A 16,643-nucleotide genomic window follows, 5' to 3' on the forward strand; every position below is an offset into this window, starting at 1 on the left:
AATGTTCTTATTTACACAACTAACTCAAATTACTATTATTCACCTAGTTTAACCACACAGTCAATGCCAGTGTTATAAAAACACTTTAAAATAGCAGTAATCAATGGCTCAAAATTAGTAGAAGCCTTAGCTCTACTATATGATATCAATGTGGCAAACCTGAACTGTGGAAAGCACAGTAAGGTTAAGATTTCTGCAATCAATTCTGCATGTTCAAAAAAGTATCTCAAAGTACAAAAAGTATGGTATACATTACACATTTTGGGGTGGTCAAGACTTTAATTCCAATTTGAATATTTTATAGTCCTTTGTTATGTACTGCACATATAACACATTGAGAATCCCCTCATTCTACGCAAATCAGAAATCTTTTATAAGGAAAATTTTTTTTTTTTTGGTGTCCAAAGTTATTCATGAAAATATTAAAAGTGCCACTGTTTAATCGGTGCTGACTACTTTAGAACTTGACTCTGATCCTCTAGAGAGAATTTTGGGATCAAGATGACCGAAGTTAGAGCCAAACAAAAGAAACATGTTTAATACAGTGTTACTCTTCTAATGCAAAAATAGTACTGGCTGGTTACAACATTACACAAACACTGTATGACTCCCTGGCTAATTCACAAAACACTGAACTCAATTGAACAAAACAAAATTAGCGAAAAGAACAGGAGTTCAGATGCCACAATGATTTCAACAGGACTTGATGTTTTACTGTGAACAATTCAAGAAGGAGAATTTGTCCCAAGCTGCAAAGAAAAAATAATTTTTCAAATGTATCTTTATATATAATACGCTACTAAATCACCTGTAGCTCGCAAACAGTTTGAACTATTTACCTGAAATTTGGTACACATATACTATGTGACGTCTGCTATCTGCTTTTGGGGTGATGATTGACCTCCAAGGTTAGTCCTTTTTTTTTTATTATTTTATTGTAGAATCAACTTTTGGGAGCGGCCAGCAGGGCAGCCGTGCGGCGCATTTGTACAGGGCGCCATTCTCATCCCTACCACCTTCGCCATCACTTTACCTCTTCATATCTTAAATCATTCTTGAGGCAGCTTGAAGACTTAAGTGAAAAATTAAAGAAAATGTACTAAGTAATTGCAACACAAACACTGACAATCAGTTTTAATGTGAAAAGATGCCGACGAATGACGAGAAAAAGCGGGCTGCTAGGGTGGAGAAAAGAGGAGCTGCTCAAGAAGCAGCAAGCGCATCAACCTCTGAGCAAACGAATGCAAAACGGACAGAGAAAGAGTATGAAAAGTATAAGTCAAGTGTATTCACTGTACGTTACTGTGCAGTGCGCCGTTACTGGTTTTTAAATAATAGTTTAACTGAAGAATTCAATACAATGCATACATTACAAATCAATAAGCCACACATCATCATATCTTACTCAGATATACCTTTTCCCTAACCCTCCAAAAGACCAAAGAAAAAGAAAAATCTGGCATAAAGTAATCACTTACAGAAAATGGTAATGTCTGAAAGGTTAGAATACTCAGTGATTGGAAGATCACATTTATAAACTTTTGCCAGACTGAAGAAAAAAAAAAACAAAAACTGAGCATTTCTTTTGGGAAGTGAATATTTCTTAAGTCTAAAAAACAGGGCCTCCTTTTACCATTGTATTTTCATAAGTGGGTTTGGATTATCACCCGTGTGCTAACAGACCCTAGGTGGTTAGAGCCGATAGTGGGGCAGAGATCATTGAGACTCAAAACCCATCTGATAAATAGGAAAAGATTTTAAACTAATCGGGTTTAAGCAGGAGACAATGCCAGATCATTTGACCCAAACAGGCAGGTGCCGGACGACATCACTCACAATTAGGTACTCCTAGTTAAAATGAGGTGCATATGAAGTACAATTTGGGGTTAAATTAGACAGCATTTGGCACATACTGTAAGTACTACTGACTACATCAACTTCTGTATGGACATTGTAGTTCCAGTAAGAACAGTACGCTGCTATGCTAACAACAAGCCATGGATTACAAGTGACATCAAGGGCCTATTGAACCAGAAGAAAAGGGCTTTTAAAGGCGGTGATCAGCATGAGCTCAAGCGCATGCAGAAGGAACTCCGAGTCCAGCTCAGGGCAGCGAAGGAGCAGTACAGGAGAAACCTGGAGCAGAAGTTGCAGAACAACAACATGAAGGAAGTGTGGGATGGGATGAAGATTATCACTGGCTGCAGCTCGAAGCGGGGTGCCACCATCGAGAGAGACGTGAAGAGAGCAAACCAAATGAACAACTTCTTTAACAGGTTTGACCACCCTAACCCACTGTCACCTCGGAGTACTGCACTGTCCAACCATCCTTCTGCTGATACCAGCATAGGAGAGACATCCCCACCCACAATTACAGCAGCGCAGGTGAGCAGAGAGCTGAGGAGACTTTGTGCCAGCAAGGCAGCGGGTCCAGATGGAGTATTGACACGACTGCTGAAGGTCTGTGCGTCGAAGCTGGGGAGTCCTCTACAGCGCATCTTCAACCTGAGCCTGGAACAGGGGAGAGTTCCGAGGCTTTGGAAAACATCTCGCATCACACCAGTCCCAAAGGTATCACGTCCTAGTGAGCTGAATGACTTCCAGCCTGTCGCTCTGACGTCAAATGTGATGAAGACCATGGAGGGGCTGCTGCTTCACCACCTGAGGCCACAGGTCCAACACGCCCTCAACCCTCTGCAGTTTGCATACCAGGAGAAGGTGGGAGCGGAGGATGCCATCATCTATATGCTACACCGATCACTCTCCCACTTGGACAGAGGCAGTGGTGCTGTAAGAATTATGTTTCTAGACTTCTCTAGCACCTTCAACACCATCCAACCTCTGCTCCTTAGGGACAAGCTGACAGAGATGGGAGTAGATTCATACCTAGTGGCATGGATCATGGACTATCTTACAAACAGACCTCAGTATGTGCGTCTCGGGAACTGCAGGTCTGACATTGTGGTCAGCAACACAGGAGCGCCGCAGTGGACTGTACTTTCTCCGGTCCTGTTCAGTCTATATACATCGGACTTCCAATACAACTCGGAGTCCTGCCACGTGCAAAAGTTCGCTGACGACACTGCTATCGTGGACTGCATCAGGAGTGGGCAGGAGGAGGAGTATAGGAACCTCATCAAGGACTTTATTACATGGTGCAACTCAAACCACCTACACCTGAACACCAGCAAAATCAAGGAGCTGGTGGTGGATTTTAGGAGGCCCAGACCCCTCATGGACCCCGTGATCGTCAGAAGTGACTGTGTGCAGAGGGTGCAGACCTATACATACCCGGGAGTGCAGCTGGATGATAAATTGGACTGGACTGCCAATGCTGATTCTCTGTGCAAGAGAGGACAGAGCCATCTATACTTCCTTAGAATACTGGCATCCTTTAACATCTGCAATAAGATGCTGCAGATGTTCTATCAGACGGTTGTGGTGAGCGCCCTCTTCTACGTGGTGGTGTGCTGGGGAGGCAGCATTAAGAAGAAGGATGCCTCACGCCTGGACCAACTGGTGAGGAATGCAGGCTCTATTGTAGGCATGAAGCTGGACAGTTTGACATCTGTGGCGGAGTGATGGGCGCTCAGCAGGCTCCTATCAATTATGGAGAAACTACTGCATCCACTAAACAGTGTCCTCTCCAGACGGAGGAGCAGCTTCAGCGACAGACTGCTGTCACTGTCCTGCTCCACTGACAGACTGAGGAGATCGTTCCTCCCCCAAACTATGTGACTCTTCAATTCCACCCCTTTGGGTGGGGATAAACATTAACATTATTCAAAGTTATTGTCGTTTTTACCTGCATTTTTATTACTCTTTAATTTAATATTGTTTTTTGTATCAGTATGCTGCTGCTGGAGTATGTGAATTTCCCCTTGGGATTAATAAAGTATCTATCTATCTATCTATTTTATACAAAGAGTGGTCGGACAGATCCAACTAACTATAAGGCGGTAAGCGGAATGAAGGCAGGTGACCCAGTAGCCCAAAACACCAACTGCATTGCATCCTCTCAGATGAAAATTAGAAACAATGACAAATGACTTAAGCACATTTATGTTAGGAAGAAAGCTGTTAGGTTTGGTGGTATAGAGAAATATGATAGAATTGATAATCTGTATGTATTTAAAGGGAATCTTAAGCACATAAGACAAGTATTATAAGGGTTAAACTTTAAAGGCTTATGCCTACATATTACTATTCTTCTGAGCAAGCTAGAAACCACCAATATTGTATAAGTCAATAGGTTAGGTATGCAAAGAGGGACTAAAAGGTAAACAACCCCTCTTCCAGATGGTGAAGGTAACCTTTCAGGCAGAAATAATGGCGGTGAGAACTAGGCAAGTACTATGCAGAGACATGGCCTATGTAACAAGCATGATAAATAGGATGAACGTTACACCCATTGAGCTTGGAAAATATGTATGGTGGAAACATACTAACTGACTAAGGCCCTTCTCCCCCGATCGCTCAGTTTAGATGGCTGGCCAGCTCTAGGAAGAGTCCTGGTGGTTTCGAACTTCTTCCACTTACGGATGATGGAGGCCCCTGTGCTCAATGGGACCTTCAAAGCAGCAGAAATTTTTCTGTAACCTTTCCCAGATTTGTTCCTCGAGACAATCCTGTCCTGTACAGACAATTCCTTTGACTTCATGCTTGGTTTGTGCTCTGACATGAACTGTCAACTGTGGGACCTTATATAGACAGGTGTGTGCCTTTCCAAATCATGTCCAATCAACTGAATTTACCACAGGTGGACTCCAATAAAGCTGCAGAAACATCTCAAGGATGATCAGGGGAAACAGGATGCACCTGAGCTCAATTTTGAGCTTCATGGCAAAGGCTGTGAATACTTATGTACATGTGCTTTCTCAATTTTTTTTATTTTTAATACATTAGGAAAAACCTCAAACTTTTTTCACGTTGTCATTATGGGGTGTTGTGTGTAGAATTCTGAGGAAAAAAATGAATTTAATCCATTTTGGAATAAGGCTGTAACATAAAATGTGGAAAAAGCGATACGCTGTGAATACTTTCCGGATGCACTGTGTATTACTCTACCAAGACAAAACAGTGCATTAATCTAAGATCAGAAAAAAGATTGCACAAATGTGACCTGTATGCGAGGTGTGCCAGGAAAAAGCTTTTGCTGTCCTAAAAGAACATTACAGCAAGACTACAGTTTGCCAATGAACACGTAGGCAAAGACGAAGCCCTCTGGAACTTAGTGGATAGATGAATCAAGGATACAGTTGTTTGCACACAGTAACAGTAGACATGTTTGGTTCAAACCAAAGACAGCATTTCAGGAGAAGAACCACATACCAACTGTAAAGCTTGGTGGTGATAAATGTTATGGTTTTGGGCTGCGTGGCTGTCTCTGGGACTGGGCAGATTGCACTCAAGGAGTCAACTCTGAATCCATCCATCCATTTTCCAACCCGCTGAATCCAAACACAGGGTCACGGGGGTCTGCTGGAGCCAATCCCAGCCAACACCGGGCAGTCAACTCTGAATTCTGCATCATAACAAGTAGTGTTTGAGAAGAACAGGAGGCCATCTGTCCAAAAGCTGAAGTTGAACCAGAAATGGACCTTTTGACACAATAATGATTCAAAGCACACTAGCAAATACAGCAAGGGTAGGCTCAAAAAGAAGAAACATATGGTTATGGACTGGTCTAGTCAAAACTCTGATTTGAAATGAAGAGTACACTCAAGAAAACATTCAAACTACTTGCAACTGAAGGAGTTTTGCATGGCGGAGTGGTCAAAATTTTCATCAAGTCAATGTCAGTGACTGTTAGACAGTTCTGCAAAATGCTTACCAGAAATCGTATCTTTTAAAATGACAATTCCAGCTTCTGAAACAAGGGTGGACTTACTTTTTCCCAAATAGACCATTACATCTATTGATATTTTTTGTTAAACAGTTATTGAAAAGGCAAATTCTCCTTGTGTTTTTATTCACGTGCATCACATTTATCTGTTGGCACTGTTTGTATGAAGATCCAATGTTTGCCTGTTCAAATATGCTGAAAAAGTCAGCAGTTGTCTTCGGGTGTACTTACTTTTTCACATGACTGTATATAAGAATGCTACTTTTCTACTAATTATACGTCCATATTTTATAAGACTGTTTTTTCCTGTTACTTATTCATTATTATTCTTACATATTTTTTTATACTTCCTCTTTGACATCTTGTAAAGCACTTTTAGCTATACTGTTTGCATGAAAATGTGCTATAGAAATAAATGTCATCACAGGTAAATTAAGGTAAAGATTAAGCAGTACATGTCTAGAACAGGAGTATTAGCAAATACTCACTGGGGGGGCTCAGATATGGAAAGTTGTGCTTCTCACTAACTTGCTGGAATTCAATGAGGAACCAGCAAACTCATACAATGAGAGTGGCACATACAATATACTGTAATTTACCTTTTTTTTCCTTAGGCTTTATAGTTATAGGTATAACTAAACAGACTAAAAGGTGTGGGAATTCAAGGTGCAGGGTCTACAAAATTGTCTCAAATACCGGGAGTTAATGGCTCTAGTGTAAGGAATGTCATCAGATTTAGGTGATGTTAAATGCAGATCCCTTCAGGGGTTGGTGCTGGGGAGGTTGCAGTTTTTAATACACATAAATGATTCAGAATATAAACAACATGTCAAGATAGTAGATGATATCAAACTGTCACTGAAAGATTTTTTCTTCAACACTTTGCAAAGTTACACAACTTCTGTCAGGGGTTAATTTCACTTCAAAAATGTATGTTGAAAGCATGTAATACTTTGAAAATATGGAAATGCACTGGAACACAAGTGAATAATCCAGAAAACCAGAAAGATTCAAAAGAAACAACAATACTCACATCTCCAAATAATTCAATGATCCACTGCTCTTCCTCTGTCTCTGTCCAAATATAAAAGAAGGGGGAGGACCCAGCTGCAGTAAAGACAGGGTGTCCCGCCTCCTGGGGCTCCACACACAAAGTCAGCACATTTCCATCCATCCATTTTCCAACCCGCTGAATTCGAACACAGGGTCACGGGGGTCTGCTGGAGCCAATCCCAGCCAACACAGGGCACAAGGCAGGAACCAATCCCGGGCAGGGTGCCAACCCACCACAGGACACACACAAACACACCCACCCACACACCAAGCATACACTAGGACCAATTAAGAATCGCCAATCCACCTAACCAGCATGTCTTTGTACTGTGGGAGGAAACCGGAGTGCCCGGAGGAAACCCACGCAGACACGGGGAGAACATGCAAACTCCACTCACTGTGCCACCGTGCCGCCCGTCAGCACATTTAAAGATTGTTAATACCACCTAATTTACATATAGCAAAATCTGCAAAAATCAAATCAACTATAGTGAAGCAGGTTGCTAAGATGTATGTAACAACATAAAGGGCCAAGAGGAATAAGGTAATAAAATTAATTTTCTATTTTCTGTCAAACTAAATCAAGATATAAGAGAATACATTGTCCAACAAAAACATAGTATAATTACAAAAGACACCCATAGTATTGGAATGCACTTATTTAACATCAAGACTAGGACAAAATAACAAGCATATACAGACAGTATGTTTTAAAATAGGCAATACAGAACACCACTAACTAAATATAAAAAAGTGAATGTAAGTGTGTACACATTTTTTTTTCTTTTGGGATATGAAATTTCTAGTCATTATTTTCACTTGATATCTTATGAATGTATTGATTTTTTGCAATTCTATTCCTTATGCTAGGGTTGTGCTATTGATGAACAATATATTCCCTTAAGTCTTGATTTAGTTTGACTGCAATTAGAAAAAGTCTATATAAGGGGGCTTGAATCTGAATGACACTATCTTTACGAGTTGTCTCGTCATCATGCTATTCATGTTGTGCAGCTTCTCCGGCAAATATGCTGAGGAACAAAAGTGCCACTGAATGGATCATCTTCACCGTTCCTGGAGTATTCATTTTCCACACAAAATCCCTCTTTATTATACACTGCACCATGCCTCATATGAGGAGGACTTGACTTCCATAAAGGAGCAAGACTAGTACTTGAACCTAGATTTATATTTCCATAACTTAAGCCTGGAATTTCATTAAAAAGGGGCAAGACAAGGACTCTGTCTTAAATTTATATTCCCATATCGTAAACCAAGAATCAAACTTGATTTCCTAAACTCAGGGGCTGAAGTAAATTGGACAGAAGAGAAAGATATAGAGGAGTCATTACTTTAGGGGGTTTTGGAAAATTCCAAATAAATTCACAGGCGGAATTTCACATAAGTCCAGATACAACCTAGGATGGACGACTTCATCATCTGAACTGATGCTCTTATCTTTAATCTTTATTACTAGTAATCTATTTGTTTTACCTTCCAGTCATGTCATTGCCTTTGAACTTTGTTCTGCTTGTTTCTTTATTTAAGATAGCCGGTCTTTCCTCCGACTTTCAGAGCACCAATTAGAAAATATACTGTCCGTAATTAGGTCTTTTACTAACTTCTGAGCTTATACAATAGTTTATTTTTATATAGCTCAAAATCACACAAGAAGTGCCACAATGGACTTTTAACAGGCCCTACCTTTTGACAGCCCCGCAGCCTTGACTAAGACGACAAGGAAAAACTCCCAAAAAAACCCTTGTAGGGAAAAAAAATGGAAGAAAACTTGGGAAAGGCAGTTCAAAGAGAGGCCCCTTTCCAGGTAGGTTGGGCGTGCAGGTGTCAAAAAGAAGGGGGTAAATACACAGAACAGAACACAAGTAATCCTCAATACAATATACTGTAATGCTTTGAATAATAAAGCTTTAAACCATTCTTTAAGGTGCTTAATGCTGTGAACAGTAGAGGGCGTAGCAATGCCCCAAACACAACTACACAACACAGTCTTAGGTTCAAACAGAATTTTTTTTATTTTACAGTACCTCCAAATCCTTTCCACAGAAGTATTATACACAATCTTTGTACTGTATATTTTTCCATTAATACAAATCTTCTATCCTTCCATACCTCCCATGCAGTCTCATCCTCTCTCCTCCGGAATCTGGTTACCCATACAGAAAACTCTGCTTCTTTAATGCCAGACCCAGGAGTACTTTCGGAATGCTGCCACATTGCACCCAGGAAGCACTTCCAGGTCAGGCGGAAGTTCTTTAAAGTGGGGACAGTCTGTTCCTTCAGCTCCCCCAGGTGGCACCCATGAACCGCAAAGGGGCTGTCTCACAGGACTGCAATTCTGAGACTGCCCTATGGGTATCCATGCAGGCACCAGAGTACAGGAAGACTGCTGCCTACTTTATCGGGGACTGGCAGGGAGGACCAAATAGTTAATATGATTAATCACCTCCATTCGTCCGTTAAAATGGTCTCCCAGCCAAGTAAGGAATCATGAGCCATCCCAGCTGATGGCAAAGTGTTCTAAATCAAATGCCAACATAAATTCTTTTTTCCTGCCTCAGTTACAACATTCCACTTCTTATGTCTGGCATTGATCTCTAGGCCACATTTCCTAGACATTTCTCCAGCTGGGGAGTCTGGTTCCAGGCCAGAAACCCCTGAGGTTTGTATACCCATTCTGTGAGCAAATTAACCAAAGCCTTATACCTCAACAATTCTGGCGGAGGGCCATCCTGAGTCAAATGTCATCCATGTATTTACAAATAAAGCCAGCTTACCTTCAGTGTGGCCACTTGAATGGAAGTTGACATTGGAGAGAACTCCTCAGCATCCCAGATGAGCACCCTATGAAATCTGTGGAAGAAAAACAACAGGGCTCAAAAATTAAGCTCACAGAATTAAGGATTTATTTATAATTCTGCATGCCTAACGTTTCATTAGAGCACTTTCCCTTTTTTTTTTTTTTTTTTTAAACCATCATACGATGGCACAGTGGCACGATTCTATCAAAATCCATTACTCCTTGAACATGCAGGTTTGCAGGATCTAATATTATTTGCCTATGCAGTTCTTTATCAACTGTCACCTCAAAGGTCATTGTGCCTGCTTTTATAGAGTCAGCTGATAACAAGTATAATTTATACTGATTGATACTAAAATTAAGGTTAATTTTTCAATACTTCAACAGCAACAACTTTCCTTAAAACATAAATCGTCGTTTATTAAATGCACATTCTTTTCTTGGGGGCTCACGGTTATGTATATGTCACCCCACTGTTTGTCCATCTTACACTTATCAACCTTTAGAGAAACACAGTTTGCAGTAGTGCTGGGCGGTATGACCAAAATTCTGTTTCACGGTATTTTTCAAAATTATACCGGTTTCATGGTATTGGATGGTATTTTTTTTCCCCATGCATGAGTGGATGTTAACCACATTTCCACTGCAATTACTGGCTAAGAATAACCTATTCCACTGTCATGAGAATTGTACATTGTACAAAAAACATTTTAATGTGCACACAAGTATTAATACAGGTTTGCATGGCACCATAAAGTGATAGTTTTCAAGGGGGTGGCACTAATGAAGAGAAGGAATCACATTGCATGACAGAGGCAGTCAAAATATAGAGCCTTTATATTGAACAATATTTGCAAACAACAAACTAAAATTTTGACAACATATTTTCAACCATCCAAAGAGGCATTTAGACTTAGTAAAATATCCAGAGGTGCTTGTCAAAAATTGTATTGCACTGAATGATGTCTTAGAAAAGGAATAAATAGTAAATATTTTTTGTAAACCAACTTCACTTTGTTAATGTTAACAATCTCTGTCCATTGACATGTTAAAGTGACTTTTTAAACAACTATCATCATTAAACTGCATAATATTTAAACTAATAAATAATAACAATAAAAAAGTAGTGCAACTTTCAGTAATAATACTACTACTTCCAAGACTTCAAGCCCTGGTGCATTACACAATATTCACCAAATAAAAATAAAATAAAACAAGTGCAACTTGGTGATGACATCTTTACCAACTGAACCATCATTAAGGTAAACTGCATTAATATGGACCTTGCTTCAAGCTAAGCTATATACATAAATAATAAAACTGCAACTTGCATTTATAATGCTATTTGAGGTATAGCCCTACGGAATCGTATTAGGGCCATGGTGAAGAAAAAAAAAATACGGACACAGTGAAATAAAAAAAACTATATGTCGAGATTAAAGTCGACATTTCCATTTTATTCTCGTACTTTATTTTGTCATTAAAGTAGAATGTCATAAACTAAACTTCATCCTAAAATCAATGTTTAATTCTTTTGATTTTCTCAAACCCCGTCATAAGTTATGTAGCACATTAAATGCTTTGTTAAGTGTTCCTGACCCAGTTGTTAATCGCTACACTCTTCTTAAACTGACTTCCTCTTGCACTAAGAGGCAGCAATCACCACACAGAATCCCTTCACTTCATGATATTCCTGCTCTCTGAAAATGTAGAATTCTAAGATAATTTTTTATGATGAAATGCATTAAAGTAGGTATTAAACGTGCAGGGTAGTGTGGCGGTAGTGCTGCTCCCTCGCAGTAAGAGGTCCCCAGGTGTACATTTCAGTGTAGAGAACTTTATGGCAGGTGTGACGATATTCCAAACAACTGGATGTATGAATGGGTATCACAAAGGTTTAACTTAAACATTGTGTAAATGTTGGGTTCGTGATCTGGTGGTCGAAGACACGAACACAGAATTCAATGGATGTTTTTCTGAGCAGGCTTTCTTTATTGCATGTGTGCTTTCTCTTTCTGACGTATTAAACCCCCAGTTCCTATCCTTCATTTTTCTTTCTCCACATAACCAATCGCCACACGATAAATGTCCATGTGAAATTAAAACTAGTTATAAACTTAGACCAAGAAGTGTTCAGATCTTTTAAAAAAATCTTTGTTATACATGTTTAATTATGCCGTCCATTCAGGGTTGTGCCCATCCCAGCAAGCATTGTGTGAAAGGCAGAAGGAAATCCTGAACGTGGCGCCAGCACATCGCAGGGTGAATACGAGCAATACATACACTAGCAGGGTTAATATAGCATAACAAAACCCGCCATCCTACATGACTTTGAAAGGAAACTGAAGCACACCGAATAAACCCACCAGAAAAACATGCAAATTCAAAGCAGGGGCCACCCGGGACCCCATTTCTGCGAGGAAGCAGTGCAACCTCCATGCCACCGTGCCCCCACATGATTAATACATGCTTTAATGCATTTCATCATGAAAATTATATCAAGTATTTATCTTAGCATTCTAAATGTTCAGGGAGCAGGAATATCATGAAATTAATGTATTCTGTGTGCTGTCTGCGCCTCCTCTTAGTGCAAGAGGAAGTCAGTTTAAGAAGAAAGTAGCGATTAACATGGCTCCGGGAACACAACACAAAGCATTTAATGTGCTACATAACTTATGATGGGGTTTGAGAAAATCTAGAAAATTAAATATTCATTTTAAGATGAAGTTTAGTTTACGATGTTCTACTTTAAGAACAAATTACGAGAATAAAGTCAACATGTCGACTTTAATCTCGACAAACGGCAAGAATAAAGTAGAAATGTCGACTTTATTCTCGTCATAAGCGTTGAGATTAAAGTGGAAATGTTGAGAATAAAGTCAACATGTCGTCACACTATTACACAGTACCCAGGTACATTACACAGTATTGAAAGAAATACAACTTGGCATGCAGTATTATCCAGTAGTATAGAAACAGTATTCGCACATTTGAACATAATGGTCCACGTCCGTCCTTTTAAATCCAAAGTATCTTCAGACAACAGACGTGACTCCTTTTTCCAGCAAAAGTTCTTCTGCGTCATCATGTTCAACTTTATCGTCTGCTACATCTTCAGTTTCGGAATGTTCTCTGTCCATTTTCAGGGAGAAATACCTCCATTAACGCATGTACTCAGTTGTATGCTTGTTTAGCGGTGTAGCAGTGAAAAACAGCCCCCGCGCAACACCTCTGTGGCACGTGTTTAGCGGTGCAGCAGTGAAAAAGGACCCCCTTAAACAGTATCTCACTGCGCCACGTTCCGAACGTTGTTTAGGCAATTTAAACCGGTGTTGCGGTACAAGAAAAATCCATATCATAACAAAATAAATGGTTTTTGGTATGAACCAGTATACCGCCCAGCACTAGTTTGCAGTTTCTATTCACTCAGGTGTTCCACTGTAGCCTGCTATATTTTTTAACTTTGTGTTCTCTCTCTCTCTTAACCTTGACTGATCTGGCTGAACCCTATGCATCAGTGATAAAAAATAAGCAAAGCAGGGAAAACAGGCTTGACAAGTTTTAATCTTTTAATATTTTATCAAATAGCCAGCGCCAGAAGCAAAGTAGAATGTCGCAATCCAAACCATACAAGTTGGACCATCCTGTAGTTTTAAAAGCAGACAAAGTGGAGCAACACATTTAATGTGTGTGTCGATTCCACTAATCGTATTGTTACTTGAAGTCTCTGCAGCAGCTTTAAGCATTTTCAGTGACATAAACCATCCCTCAGAAACTTTTCTCTTGATGTGACTTTATGCAATTTACCATACTAGTTCAAAGTGAGACAGCAAAATGTTTCCTTTTTTGTTCTAATATACAGAGGAGTGGGAGATACACATAATCAAAAATCAAGCTAAAACTGGAAGTGAAAGTCAAACCCATCCTTCAAACAAACTGGAAACATAGTCAAAAATCACCAGTCAGAACCAAGAGCAAATGATCAAAAAACCAGGAAGTTAAAGGGAACATGATGACATGAAGGGAAAAAATCTTGAAATTTCTCAATTTACACTAAACACAAAAACTATTATAAAAATCACAATCCTTGGGCTCTATACATTGATCAAGAGATTTTTTTATTGTGTAAATCAATCAAAAATATCCAATGAATACATGAGAGAGATCACAACACTAGTATCCCAATCCCATTTTTCTGAGTTAATAAATTTAAAACAACTATCTTATCTTCCTGCATCCAAAAGCTTGTCTCAGGAAAAGCAAGACCTTCCAATACCACACCATAAGTGGATAGCAAGATGTATTTGTGTTATATTGAACTTGGATGCAGCACTTCCAAAAATCACATAACAAGCAGTTCATATAACCGTGAGTTTGGAAACAGAAATTGTAAAACCAAAAACTTGTGTTTAACACCATAAACTGTATTTTGTGGCAACAACATTTGATTTAAACCACATCCTACTTCTGCACAGCAAAACAGAACAGTAGCATTCCTTAAAATTCTGGACTTGCAATGCCTCTGAGCCTTTTTATACGGTTCAATTAGTATATAGCCTTACTGTCAGCAAGGTGCTTTCTTAAGCAGTTTGAAGCTGTCCTTTAATAAAATTGTACAGACAATTACCACAAAACTGTAGATATTGCATGTAATCAGCAACAAAGTGAAAAAGCAATAAAAGAACATTAACCATGTAAGTTTCAGAAAACAAATGCATTTTGAGCATTCCTTAACTCAGTTCATTTCTCATCACTCCTGACAATAATTTCAGCCTCATTAAAACAAACTAATTTTCCCAGTTATATTGATTTTTAGATACTGCAGAGGTGATTGTTCTCCACAATAAGAACAGTAATAGGGTTTTTCATAGGGTTCATTTTTCCAAAATGATGTTTTGACCAAAGGAGTGAGCCTCATTCTTTACATGTACCATGGTGTGGTACTGGTGCTACAGATTTTTCTTGTAAATTAGTGGTGAGGACTCCATATATCAATTTCATTGTTCCCAGTAAAACCTCTTTTTAAAGTTCATACAGGAAGTTGGTAATTGGTCAAGATGGGCCAGGAAGGTCCTTTTAATTGACCGTTCTGTTTCTCCAAATGAATTTTTTTTGTGTTTACTATAAAAATCAGAGTAAACCTCACTCATCATTGTTGATAGAATGTCATTCTGCTGTAAATGTTATTCTCGTGATTTCCAAGAGCTCGGTATGGCATTTAACATTTTTTTAGTAAAGCCCCTTTTTTGTAATAGTATGAGGTTATGAAGTTTGGTAAGAAATTAAAATGGGCCTGGAAATTCCATTTAATTAGTTCAAAGGATCCCAGCACTACTTGCACAATTTCAGTTATTTGGTCCCACATCGGGAATTCCTCTGACTGCACTTTTAAGTACTTCATTTTTTGTCTCTCCATTCTTACTGCCTAGTAGTCACTTGAAATTGAAATTAATCAGGATTTCTCAGACTGATTTTCCTCAATAGCAATGTCCAATTTTCGGGTATTGCCTTGGAATTGGTGTGTTAGTGATAAACATCTCCTTGTTCTTGGTTATGCGGTCTGGATTATGATATCAGTGCCTCTCTTTTGCGTTGGCAGGCTGTACTGTTTGCAAATTTTCCAGTGTATTAGTCTGGCTCTTTTGTTGTGTCTATCAGCATTTAATACTAAAGCCACCAGCACCTCATAGCCAGTAGCCTGGGGCCACATGTATAACGCCGTACGTAGAACTCACACTATAACATGGCGTAAGCACAAAAGCGGGAATGTGCGTACACACAGAAAAATCCAGATGCAGGAATCTGTACGTACGCAAACTTTCACGTTCTTCTGCTATATAAATCCCGATCAGTGTGAAAAGTAACGCATGTGCCTTTACGCTTCTTTGAATATGCAAATCAATATAAATAGCCTTCTGTGAAAAGACAATGGGAAAAGCACGGGGGAAAATATAAGAATTTTAGCGAATACCAAGTGGAGGCAAAGGAAAAACGTACTATTTGTTGGTTTAAACAGTGATATAAACAACAAAAGGAAGATGATCGAGTGACAGAGTGTCAGAGAAACTCGAAAGCTGAAGTTCACAAAGTCGCACAGTGCCCGAAATAAAAAAAGAAGTCACATATCAAAGTCGCCGTGAAAAGGCATGTCGTAGGGTACAGACAAAAAAAAAATAGGCACACAGTGGGGAAAAAAAGCACGAAATGTCAACTTTAATCTCGAAATTTCCACTTTAATCACATAGTTTATTTTGCCATTAAAGTAGAACATCGTAAAGTTCATCTTAAAATCGTTTAATTTACTAGTTGTTCAAATCCCATCGTAACTAAAGTAGCACGTTAAATGCTTTGTTCTGTATTTGATCTTCTTTGTGGTCTGTGTGTGAATCACTACCTGCTTCTTAAACGGGCTCTCTCTTTCTCTGACAGGACACATAATCCATTGCAATCGTGATATTACAGCTCTCTGAATAATTAAAATACTGAGATGTATACGTGATATCTTGTTCATGATGATAGAAATGAAAGCATGTTATTAAACATGGGAACACGGTGGCGCAGTGCTTGTTCATGTCTAACGCAAGAGGCTTTCTGTGCCATGTGCGACCTTCGATGAAATAATTTATTACATAAGTACTGTCTCTTTCAAACGTACTAACCTCCAATTCCTGTCCTTACTTTTCTTTCTCCAAATACCCAATCGCCACACAATCAGCTCTGTAATAGACGTGAAGCCATTTGTAAGCTTAGAATGCCGATTCTTGAAAACTTGTAAGGAACATTGAAATATCTTCATAGTACATGTTTAATTATTCTATCTGTCTATCCTTCCAGTGTCGCGTCAGCACCAGCAAGAACACAATGCAAAGCAGGAACAATCCGTGAAGTAGATAGTGCTGCTGCACCGTGTCCTCACATGTTAATAAT

General features: G+C 39.2%; 1 protein-coding gene across 1 annotated transcript in view; it reads right to left on the bottom strand.

The window, feature by feature from the left end:
* The window catches only part of LOC114664587 (gastrula zinc finger protein XlCGF57.1-like), a 536,731-nt gene that overhangs the window by 76,107 nt on the left and 443,981 nt on the right, over positions 1-16,643 (bottom strand). The window lies entirely within an intron of this gene.

The sequence above is a fragment of the Erpetoichthys calabaricus genome, chromosome 1 (assembly GCF_900747795.2).
Source record: "Erpetoichthys calabaricus chromosome 1, fErpCal1.3, whole genome shotgun sequence".
Classification (NCBI taxonomy): domain Eukaryota; kingdom Metazoa; phylum Chordata; class Cladistia; order Polypteriformes; family Polypteridae; genus Erpetoichthys; species Erpetoichthys calabaricus.